Here is a 9,529-nt window from a genome sequence, read left to right as displayed (position 1 = left end):
CTAGAACCACTTGTTACAAGGTGGAATTCCACATACCTAGAACCACTTGTTACAAGGTGGAATTCCACATACCTAGAACCACTTGTTACAAGGTGGAATTCCACAAACCTAGAACCACTTGTTACAAGGTGGAATTCTACATACCTAGAACCACTTGTTACAAGGTGGAATTCTACATACCTAGAACCACTTGTTACAAGGTGGAATTCCACATACCTAGAACCACTTGTTACAAGGTGGAATTCCACATACCTAGAACCACTTGTTACAAGGTGGAATTCCACATACCTAGAACCACTTGTTACAAGGTGGAATTCCACATACCTAGAACCACTTGTTACAAGGTGGAATTCCACATACCTAGAACCACTTGTTACAAGGTGGAATTCCACATACCTAGAACCACTTGTTACAAGGTGGAATTCCACATACCTAGAACCACTTGTTACAAGGTGGAATTCTACATACCTAGATCTTAACAGAATGCAGGGCTGGCGCCAGGTAATTTTTACTTTAAAATTTGTTTTTTTTGGAAATAGTCAGATAGTTTTAGTTAGGCACCCGTTCCGGCGGCCCCTTTCGGAGGCCCGGGCCCGGGGTACTTTTGCCCCGCTTACCCCCCCCCTAACGCCGGCCCTGACAGAATGTGAAAAGTAAATTAGAAAATATTTTGGTAAGCTGTTACGAAAAATAAAAGAATTTTATCTTAAAGGGATAGGTTTTCTTGGATTGCAGTAAGTTGTTTTGGAGGCAAGTAGCAAAACAATCGGTAGGATTTGAAATAACCAAACATTGGACCAAGTACGGAGGTATAACTTATTAAGGTTTAGTGTATTTTTTAAAGATTTTATCTATTTATGGGTCAAATAATTGAGCGGTTAAATTTGCAAAGACCAGTTGCTGATGCATCAGATTAACTTTAGCGTTGTAATACAACAACTTCACCAATAGGCCGATAAAAATATTTCGCCTACGTTGTTCTCTTTCCCTAACTACTAGAGGATTTCGGAAAGGGGGTAGGAAGGGGAAGTAAGTCTGTGACGTATTTTCAACAGCAGCGCCATCTATGTACAGATATCAAAACTATAAAAAAAGTTAATAACAAATTTCGTCTGCTGCAGTATTTTTGTGGGAAACATAAGCCTTAGCAAGAATCGTGGAATTACGCGAACGTTTCTTATGATTACCACGTCAATTATAAGTTAAAAATATAAAATGAATCGTCTAATTGGAATTGGAGGATCTTTTTGCTGTTTTATTTAAATGCTATTTAATTTACATTTATCAAAAACATTAACAAACCTTTTCTTTGGATAATGCATCGCTTCAAACTTGCCGATTCGCGAATTGCGAATTCGTTAGACAGCAAAACAAATCTACGAAGTTGGCCGTAAATTCCGACCAATCAGAGAAATCCTCTCTTTCGCAGGTTTACGCTTCGGAAGTACTGATGGGAAGTCTCCTTGTAGGATAATATATTTATCGGCCTATTGCCCCTTCCACAGTGGCTTTTGCACATTATAACAGCAGCTACTGGAGGCACGTTTACGAAATTAAAATCTGCTCTGCTTAGAAATATTAGGGAATAAATGTGTATAATTAAGAATATTTTCTATTTAACGAGACTATTTAATATATTTTCTAAGTCAAAGTGGCAAAGGTCTTCTGATGCCAGATGAGTTGAGTTCTAGGGACTGCCTAGAAGCAGTGGCGTAGTGAGGTTATTTGGCGCCCAGGGCCAAACTCCAAAATGTACGCCCCCCCCCCCCCACCTACGCCGGCCCCAATTTCCGCCATAAAATTCCTTGTTTTTAAACGAAACCTAATCATTATCAATACCAAAATAAATATTAATATATTACAATTTAATCGATTTATTAAAATATTTCCAGTTTCCAATATCCGCTTTAATACTTTATCCGCCTTTTTGGCACCCCCCTGACCGTCGGCGCCCGGGGCGTATGCCCCCCTGCCCCCCTCACTACGCCTCTGCCTAGAAGTACAAATAAAGAAGCTCCTTACTGAGATTGAAGAAGAAATGGAGGAATTCAAAAGTATTGTCAGCCATGAGACAAGCTCCGAATCATCTGAGGAAGCGATTCTAAGCATGTTATCTGTTGTTTCCGTAAACTCTACAGTAATTAATGATCCTTTCTAAAAGTTGATCTGAGAGTATATCGGGAGGATTGTGTGCTATTTGAAAGAAGGAGTGTCCAATGAAGCCTCGCTTTTCTTTTGGGAGATAAATTTTGCCAAGGAAAGTTGTTTTCCCAAATAATTTCGGGAAAACGAATGTGCTCCGTGCGATTGCGATTTTTTCGTTTGAAATCCGAGGCCTGGTTATTCATGGCGTTGAGACGGTAACCCAAAGGTCTTAGGTTCGATTCTTGCCCGAGGTGATATGATTTTTCTCAATCACTCTGGTATGGCACCACACGCAGAGGTATTCCTTGGTTTAAATGAAACTTCTAAAATGTCTGTTTATGACATTAATGATGGTTGACTGAGAATTTTATCCCTTTTCTCGAAACCATACAAGTAAACTCAACGTTGAAATATGATAAACTAACAGATGAAACATTCGAAGCTGTTTACTATATACTACTTAATCTACCGTTGCTTTTATGAAAAATTTACTGGATGGAGGCTATCATTTTGTTCTAACCCGTAAACTCTCAAGTGATGCGGTGGAACAATCATTAGCCCATATCAGAGGAGCTTGTGGTTTTAATAACCAAATGAATGTGCGCTCCTGTTTATTAAGTATTGAACAAACTTTACTATTACTGCTTTACTGGAAAGGAGGTAACATCACTAACCAGGAAATCAAATCTGTTAACTGAAACATTGTTGGATTCGAAAAGTATCAACCTTACACCCTTAGGGCAGTCATTACTAAATCAAATGGAAAAACTGTTGCCAAAGGGAAATAGAGATGTTGTTAAAAATTTATATTGCATATTTAAGTTACTTAATTTAAAACACCGCTCTATCAGATAAAAGTTTAAGTAACCCAATGCTATAACTGCCATGGAAATTTAGTGAAATTCACCAATTAAAAGCTCAAGACTTAGACTTAACAAGTAACCCGATATTTAACTAATAGACTTATAAGCATAAGTCTAAGATTTTGTTAGCGCATCCCTCCATCAGTTCCCCAGGAATACGCCGTTAAATGCTTATATGTCTGTAATACTTCCACATTTTCAAATAGCACTATCATGCGAATATGGTGAAATAAAGCTACTGGCAATTATGTTCGAAATTTTATTACGCCCAATCCTTACTAATCCCGAGAATGATGCAATGAATCAAAATCAAAATGATCATTTACACCTGGACTACAATGCCAACGTTATAACTCCGATTTCAGAGTGTCCGCTACATAACACCACCAAGTGGAGAAAATCCGCGAAAATAATCCACAAACATGCAACCCCCCGCCCCTTTTTTGATCCCGCTTCTTTATGAGGTGAACGGTTCGCTCCAGGGTTGCCAGATTCCAAGCGCTGGATTATCGTACCGAGTTTCGATTTGAATTGTACTAGATTAAGAAGGATCGTACGGCTGAAAACAAGCCACTTAAGCCCAAAAGATATTTAAAGAAAAAAAACAGTTTGTTAAACCTATTATGACGTATAATTTCGTTCACTTTTATGTTAGAAAAAAAAACGTGGGACAATATTTTGTGAATATTTCCGATTCGTGGCGACAATTATCACGCCCCCACCAAACCGCAAGAGCGTGTTTGGAAGTGGGAGTCTGGAATCTGGCAGATAACCTTTGCTAAAGATGCAATATTTAAAGATACATAAAGGTTTCCGCTCTAAAGAAAACAGTTTTTACACGGATCGTACTTTGGATCGTATTTTCTCGTAAGATCGTATTTTTGCCGTACGATCCAGGCTTCGGATCGTATATCGTACCGCGGGTTCAATTATCGTACAAATACGATCCGGATCGTACATCTGGCAACTCTGGTTCGCTCTCTCTTCCGCTTTTTTTCTCGGACTCGGGGCTCCTCTTCATTTCTAGCGGGTGTCTAAATAAATTTTGGGTGGTCTGCAACTTCTCGGCCGTTAAGTGGTTAAGCCTAGGGCCCTAGGCAACAATAATGCTGACTATTCGGTGCTCTTATGGTGCATGCAAAAACGATAAGCGGTATATTCTAAGAAATGGAAGTATCCACAATATAGTTACATTATAATTATCTTAGAAATAAGCTTTCCATTACATCTGTGTTTAAATCATCTCTGTGAACCAACATCTTAATTTGCTCTTCATAATTAGCTCATGAGAGATTTGTCATTAATGAGAAAGCGTAATTAACTTTTCTTGAATATTAAAAAAAATTCAAATTTATTTGTACTACATGTAGTTGCTTCATAATATTTGCAAGTTGCTCGTCCATTTGATAGGCCCGTGCACGCGAAATTTCTGGATTTTTTTCTGGCATTTTAGGTTGCCAATTTAAGGCCGCCAGATTCTCTCGTACTTGCACCTCGTTGCTAGGCAACGTTTTCAAACGTTCTGCTGTTCAAAACAAATATGGCGTGGCGTTATAGTTTTTTAACGATATAATTTAACTTTTTTCAAGAATATAAATTCCCAGATTTAATGGAAAAGAAAGGTAAGCACGTGTTTCATTAATATTAGTGATTTTAAATTAAAATGCTGATATTTGGATAAAAAAATTATGACTAACAATATACAGTTCAAGAGCAGTTCTTGATCTTGTGTGTTAAATTTTGGTACTAACTAATTAAATCATTTAAATAGGTGAAAGTTATATACAATGGTCGTCTGTTCAGTGCCCATTTGTAATGAAAGTGAAAAAAAGAGAAGAAAACGAAATATTCATCAACAAGAAAATGGGGTACTTGTCAGTTTTCATTTGTTTCCCACGGAAGAAAACATGAGAAGGAAATAGATAGAAGCCGTATTTGGTCAGGAAGACATTAATCAATCAATTGCGTTAATTGATTCGCAAGGAGAAGCCAAAGTATGCAGTAAGCACTTTAAGGAAAGTGATTTTAGCATATCATGTACAAGAAGACGTTTGAATCCCAACATTGTACCCCATGTTATAAATAATGTTACCCCAATTGTGATAAAATGTGATACATCTAGATCTGAAAGTGTGACAATACCTCAACAAGTTAAAATTTTTGATATTGATTACTATCATTCCCCCAGTGTTCTCCGTAAACAAAGTAAAGGTTCTCAACTTGAGTCAACCCCTAGAAAACGTTTATCACCTATTACATATAACAGTATTAACAAGGAAAAACAAACTGTGATTAATGAAATCTGTGATAGGGTTAATTCTCCCGATAGAGAAGTTCATCTCCAATGTAAACCCAAGGGAAATGGAATATCATTATCTCCAATAGTCAAATCAAAAGTTGCAATAGAACAATTGAAGGGATTAAAAAGAGCACTTCGTAAGAATGACAGGAAGTTAGTGATAAAGAAACGTTTATTTATACTGACCAACAGAAAGATCACAGTTCCTACAAAAAGTATTCCTCTAAACAAATTGATACAAAACACTCAAATGTCATCAGTTTCAAATGAAGTCCCTTCGCAACACATTCCTAATGTAGTGACTTCCAAGCGTGTTCCTAATGAAGAGCAACGAACTGATAAAAAGAGAATGAATCAACATGGAGAATATACATGTACTCAAAGTCAGGGCCGGACTTAGAGATCCTGGGCCCATAGGCAGATAAGGAGTCTGAGCCCACTTTTCACGCGCTGCATTTACTCTTATCTAGGAGGATTCAAGTAAACCTGGAGTGGTCGTCTCCCGTTTTAGGCGGGGCAGTAAAAAATTCACGGATATAACAAGTATCGCCATCTATCGTAGAACCTTTACACTTTTAATCGGCTTTCATCTGCTAGTTTTTCTATTCGCGTATTTCTAGTCCCGTGTTTTTAGTAGGAATAGACAATGAATTTTAATATTCGAAAACTAGCAGACGAATTTTTTTAAAACATGTAGAAGGTGGCGCTAAGCTCGTATGTCAGCGATTCTGGCTCGCGCTGCGTTGCCGTAGAGAGAGAGAGAGAGAGAGAGAGGGGAATACACTTTTCTATTCGAAGGTACCAAGTTTTCATATTCCTAGCTCTTATCCCTGGAACTATGATGTGCCTGAATTTCCCTGATTCAGCGTAGAAGTCTGAGCTCTACGGTTTTATTTTTTTTTAGTCGATTGTGACGTGTGGGACAATTCAGTCCTCTCGTCCATTTGATTAATCAGGGCGAGATATGTGTAACGGCCACGCCAACGGGGGGATACGTGGGGACAGGGGTGGGGACACCCGTGGCGGAAGTATTCCGACCACCCGTTGGGAGATTGGTGGTCGTCCTCACACGGCCATCCACAAATTCTGCCTCCCGGACGCTTGGGATTACAGGAGTACGCCACTACTCCCGGCCTACGGTCATATTACTAAATAAAAGCTCTTAACAATCGTTGACTAAATATGCGATAATTATGCAACAATGCGATTTAAGGCTGTGTCCGTAAACTGCCAGGCAGAAATTTTGGTAATTTTAAAACAAAATCTTCTACCTAGGAATTTCTCCAATATAAATTACGATGGATATAATATATTTATGCCTTCGAATACAGTAATTACGGTCACTGTAGGGCCCCTAGGCCACGGCCTAGGTTGGCCTAGCCGGAAATACGGCACTGCTCAAAGTGAAGTTGCTCAAACTAGAGATGTATCAACACAGGCTTCAGCTTATGTTAGAAAAAGGACCACTAAAAATTCAACTAGGAAATTCGGTGGAATTGTTTATAAATTACAGAAGAAAATTGAGAAGATGAGAAAAACCATATCTGACTTGACTACCACTACCAAAAAGCTCAAAGAACTAAGCAACCAGGAAGAAGTAAAACAAGTATCTAAAATTATGGAGGCTGCAAACACAACCGAGGAGATCAAAGCTAAATTTTTAATTGAACAAGTTCTAGCATATGGAAAAAAGGCTGTCCGCTATCAAGAGTCAACACTATGAATTTGTTGTTTAGTCTTTAAAAAGTCGCCAGCAGCTTATAGTTACATGAGCGATCTTGAAGTTCTGCATTTACCACACCGTACAACATTAAAACGATTTATCGGCCATTCCAGTCGAGAAGATGGAATAACAAAACTAGTCAAAAAGAGATTAGCGGCAGAATTCTCGAAAGTTAAAAATGACAAGGAAATTATGGGTAGTTTTATGTTTGATGAAATGTCTATAAGAGCTAAATTAATATATGATCGAAATTTTGATAATTTTTTTGATAAAACGAGTACCAGTATACCGATGGAAAAGGATGAAGCACGAAAACTGGCAACCCAATTACTCTGTTCCATCTTCCAACTAATTTTAAACTATACCAGTTGCTTACTTCTTTACTGAAAATTTAACTGGAGAGAAGCTACACAAACTTGTTTTAGAAGTAATAAATGCAGTAGAAGAAAGTGGCTCTAGGGTTTGGCGATTGGTCTCTGATTATGCTAAAACAATGAAATTTGTACACAACACTGCGTTAGCTTGTTTAAAGCCAAGCTCCCTTATCCTTATGTTTGTTGCTCCTAGTTCTTCATGTATTTTGACGATTCTAGCTGGAATTTCTCCAGAACCCCCATATATACCCTTTGTCGAACAATACTAAGGGATTAGTGGGTTATTCCATTTTCTCGGAAGAGAGCTTGGTGACAGGGTACTTTTATAGTATACATGGGGTATCGTGAAAAATACCCAGGTTTACAAAGGATATTAGCATAAATACTCTTTACGAAAGAAAATATTCCCGCCCATTCTACGAGTGGAAATACGCTGCATATATACGCTGCATATATACAATGGAAAATATCATATTTTAAAGAGCTACAATTTTACATTTTTAGGTTTAGAAGTTTATATTTACGTTTAACCTTAAGTAAACAATTCTAGATTTTATTTATACACTTAATTTTAACGTTGATTTTAATTAGGATATGTAAAAACATTTACGAAATTTCGCGCATTATTAATTATTAAGAAATATCATTTGTTAATCGTGAGTTAATTAGAAGCCATTTTACCTTTTTGTTCATGTACATTCCATATAGTATTTGAACATAACCGCGCCAAAAAAATAATAATTATAGTTAGGGATTTCGGAATCATTTTATTAAACGGATACATCATTGAGTTTGTATTATCATAAGGGGAACAGCAGGAAATTGGAAGGCTAGTGTCTCAGGTTCCGAGCATCGAAACCGTCAACCGACCACAGGATCTTACACGTGCACTTGTCACTGGTACCTTTACAGTCACACTGATAGTCCTTTGGGCACAGCTTATCTCCTTTTTTCGGGTAGTACCTACAAACTGGAAATGAGAAAATGAGGTCAGCGCTTTAGTTGATATGTAGTATACATGTATTCTCTTTTCGCTTTGTGTTCCACGAAGATCAGATAGATAATTATAAAGCGAGGTAATCAGAACTCTCCATGAGCAGTTACTTCTATTTTTATTTACTTTCTCAACCATCGTGTAAATTAAGCAAGTTTATCAACTACCCTCTATACAATAAGTGCAATATGTCATTCACCTTAACATTAAGTAATTTAAGTACAATATCTTAATCAACCCTAGAATTAAGTAGAATATCTCAATCAGCTTCTACAATACGTACAAAATCTTAATCCCCCTGTTCTTTAAATAATTAAGCACACTTGATTTTCTTTGTACTTCTTCAAGATTAATAAAGACACCTTTAATATTCTCACCTTCGTTGGGTTTGAGAAAGTTCGTCGCTTGCGCCAAGCGAGTGCACAAACTGGCCATCATCAGAGTCACTGTCATCCCAAAACACACCAGACCAATTTTCATCGCTGCTGTTGAAACCAGTTTCTTTTGAACCTTCAGTTGCATTCATATGAGAAACATTTTATCCCTCAGCAAAAAAAAATTATTTTCCCAAAATAACGGTTGTCGTTTCTCATTGGCTCTTACGAACCGTGATTTTGTAAAATTTAATGCAAAATGTAAGTTAGCTTACCAAATGTGAACAAAAGTATTATAACCTGACCGTTATTCGGAGCCAAGAGTGTACGGTGCCCAGAGCGTCGAATAATCGCCAACTAAGCAAAGCCCAATTTACGGTTTTCAAAAACAAAAAGATTGTAGATTGTGTTTAAATTTTTATCGTGCCTTTGTTAACTCTAATAATGTGTGATTCAAATTTACAACCCATTCAATTAAAATGGCACTATATTTTACTACACGCGAGGATAACATTTAGTTGAGCATTTTGGTAATATTTTCGATGCAATTTATCGTTGACATATTTAAAACAATAGTTATTTTAGTAAAAGTCAGCTACGTTTGCCGAACTTGTTTTTATGTTGCTCTAACGTCACGATTTCATAGCTTTATATATTAGAATAGATTTTACACGTGCGGGTTGCTCGAGCTCGTAATATTACCAAAGCTAAAGTCGAGGGGTCGGGCACTTGCCTTTTTTGTGTACGAGATTTTGGG

At 37.4% G+C, this 9,529-nt stretch overlaps 1 long non-coding RNA gene across 1 annotated transcript; it reads right to left on the bottom strand.

Moving 5' to 3' along the window:
* Positions 1 to 8,151: 8,151 nt before the first annotated feature.
* Positions 8,152 to 9,155, bottom strand: LOC149962884 (uncharacterized). Its single transcript, XR_016480171.1, has 3 exons — positions 9,048 to 9,155; positions 8,776 to 8,908; positions 8,152 to 8,374 (listed from the first exon to the last, which is right to left on the bottom strand). It is a non-coding gene; the product is annotated as an uncharacterized LOC149962884 (long non-coding RNA).
* Positions 9,156 to 9,529: the final 374 nt, after the last annotated feature.

Source organism: Leiobunum rupestre, chromosome 1, assembly GCF_980474605.1.
Source record: "Leiobunum rupestre chromosome 1, qqLeiRupe1.1.hap1, whole genome shotgun sequence".
Classification (NCBI taxonomy): domain Eukaryota; kingdom Metazoa; phylum Arthropoda; class Arachnida; order Opiliones; family Sclerosomatidae; genus Leiobunum; species Leiobunum rupestre.
Note: the sequence above shows the minus strand (reverse complement) of the source record. Positions and strands in the feature narration are given on the sequence as shown.